Source organism: Octopus bimaculoides, chromosome 20, assembly GCF_001194135.2.
Source record: "Octopus bimaculoides isolate UCB-OBI-ISO-001 chromosome 20, ASM119413v2, whole genome shotgun sequence".
NCBI classification, from domain to species: Eukaryota; Metazoa; Mollusca; class Cephalopoda; order Octopoda; family Octopodidae; genus Octopus; species Octopus bimaculoides.
This window is the reverse complement of record NC_069000.1, coordinates 11,779,234-11,782,566: the sequence shown is the minus strand read 5'-3', so window position 1 is coordinate 11,782,566 and position 3,333 is coordinate 11,779,234.

Below are 3,333 nucleotides of genomic sequence, written 5' to 3'. Positions count from 1 at the left end.
ATATATATATATATATATATATATATATATATATACCTGCATACATGCGTACATGCATATGTATGTGTGTGTGTGCGTCTGTGTTAGTGTAACTCTGTTTTTCAATATGTCTGACTGAATGGGGAGTATACGTTTGAAAGAAATAATTATGTACGGAAGTCATATACACATATACACACATATGGTAATAGTTATCTGCATATTTACTTATATCTAAATAATTTTACATATGTATTAGCTTATATGATATGAAATATATTCATATATGTATGTGTGTGTGAGTGTATACGTGCGTGTTCGTGTCTGTGTGTGTATGGTTGTGTGTGTGCGTGAGTGTGCGCAAGAGTGTGTGTTTGTGTGTTTGTACGTTTGTGCAATGCATTTATATATAAGAGGAAACTTTTGCAATTATTACCATACCCCTGGTTTCAATGAGATTCACAGGCTTACTAATTTCGCTGTAGCCATAGGGAAGAGTTTGCCATGACAGGCTTGTGTGTCTGTTCATGATACGAATAGTAATAATGTTTCCATGCATACGGCTGATTTATTCATCCATCCAACCGTCCGTCCGTCCGTCCGTCCGTCCATCCATCCAGTCATCCGTCCATCCATCCAGTCATCCGTCCATCCATACATCCATCCACCCGTCAGACCGTCACTCTGTCTCCCTCCTTCTCGCTGTATGTATGTATGTATGTATGTATGTATGCATGTATGTATGTACATATATGTATGGATATATGCATACATTTATATATTATTTGTGTCATTATATATGTATGTATATATATATATATATATATATATATATATATATATGTGTGTGTGTGTGTGTGTGTGTGTGTATGTGTGTGTGAGTTTGTATGTATGCATATATATGTGTGTGTGTGTATATATACATGTATATGTATATATATATATATATATATATATATAAACGCACACGCATGCACATTTGTTTTAATTTGCAATTTACCTGTGATTTTTCACTCCTTACGCATACATAATATATATGTATACACACACACGTGTGTATGTGAGGGTGCATGACCTATTGGTTGAGGTACTGCATTCACCATCTACCGATCGTGACTGGTGCTGCATTGTGTTCTTGAGCAGAACACTTCATCTCACGTTGCCCTGCGACCACTTCGACACCTGACGCGTGGCACACTATGCACCTGCTCAGGCAACGTCGATTTGATGAAGATAGTGAGCTAATGTGCGGCCCGAATATTCGATCACCATAAACAAATCATTTGTACAGGTCGTTCGGCCAAAGCTGAGCATTCATACGTCGTCTTCGGCGGGAGAGTGCATCATATCTATATATATATTCTTTTATTCTTTTATTCTTTTACTCGTTTATGCCATGTGAAGAAAGGCAAAGAATTGGGCAATGCAGGACATTGCCTAATTACTTGCCTTACCTTATTACTTTAAACTATACTTACTGACTCAAGGGGAAGCTACCTTTAGTCGCGTTTTAACAAGACAATCACACAGCCACAACTTATACCACACACACACACACACATACACATGTGCATATAGTATATTATATTATCTATATGTATACAGTCGTCCTCAAAATTATTCATACCCCTGTTAATTTTTGTGATGTTTTATTTTTGTGATGAAATAAATGCATTTTATCAAGTTTGTTCATAAGTTATTTGTGACCAACAAATGAAAGAATTACAATACACAACTCAAGAAATTTCCCATTTCAGAGGTATTTTATTCATGGATTTTCAAAAAATGCCATGTCCAAAATTATTCATACACAAGGTTTACTAAGTCCATTATCTTTCTATAATAGTCAATAGCGTAGCCTTTGTTTTTTTAGACGACTCTTGTATGTGTCCACAAGCTTCCTTCATGTCTCCTGTGGGACATTGGCCCACTCTTCCTTGGCGAAAGCCTCGAGCTGGGTCAGGTTGATCAGTTTCCTAGACATGACTCTGGTCTTCAAGTCTGGCCACAAGTTCTCGATTGGATTCAGATCAGGACTCTGGCTTGGCCATTCTAGGACGTTGACATCATTGTCCTTAAACAATTTCTTCACTACCTTGGCAGTATGTTTCAGATCATTGTCCTGCTGGTACTTCCAGTTGTGGCCGAGTTGGAGTTTTCATCAAGGATCCTGATGTAATCTTCCTTTCTCATTATTCTTTGGACCTTGACAAGGTTCCTTGTGCCACTGGAAGAGAAGCATTCCCATAGCATTATGTTTCCATCACCATGCTTGACGGTGGGCACAGTGTTTTTCGGCTTGTATGCTTTTCTTTTCTTTCTCCAGACGTATTCAGCATCCATATGGCCAAATAACTCCAACTACGTCCCGTTAGGCCACAGGATGGTTGACCAAAATCTAGGATCTTTCTCCAGATGACCACCAGCAAAGGCTAGGTTAGCCTCCTGATGTTTCTTCCTGAGCAGCGGCGTCTTCAAAGGCCTACGTCCAAGGAGACCTTCTCTGTGCAAGTCTCCCTCAATGGTGGACCGTGACACCTTCATCCTTGCCTGGTCAAGCGTTTTTAATTAGGGCTTTGGTTGTTGTCCGGGGATTGTTGTTGACCTCTCGGCAGATTTTCCTGGCAGGTTTGGGAGACACCTTACTCTTTCTGCCACGCCTACTGAGGTTTTTAACAGTGCTGAACCGCTTGTATTTGTTGATCGTGCTCTGGACATACTGCTTTGAAATGGCCTTGTAACCCTTTCCTTCACAAAAGGCATTGACCCAGGTCCTCGCTGAGCTCCTTCTTTTTGACCATGATGATCAGAAACTGAGAATGACCAGAACACTTTTCCTCTATTTATACCTGACCCAGCTCAAGGCTTTCGCTAAGGAAGAGTGAACCAACAAACCACAGGAGACATGCAGAAAGCTTGTGGACACGTACAAGGATCGTTCAGAAGCAGTCATAAAAAACACAGGCTATGCTATTGGCTATTGAAGAAAGATATTGGACTCAGTAAACCTTGTGTATGAATAATTTTGGACATGGCATTTTTTGAAAATCCATGAATAAAATACCTCTGAAATGGGAAATTTCTTGAATTGTGTATTGTAATTCTTTCGTTTGTTGGCCACAAATAACTCATGAACAAACTTGATGAAATGCATTTGTTTCATCTCAAAACTAAAACATCACAAAAATTAACAGGGGTATGAATAATTTTGAGGACGACTGTATACATATATATAATATACAAACACTCATATACAGCTGCAGGTATGTATGTGTAATCAATCATTTCTTCGTATCAAGCGGTGTGAAATGTATTGATATATGAGACCTTATGTTTATATATATGTGTGTGTAT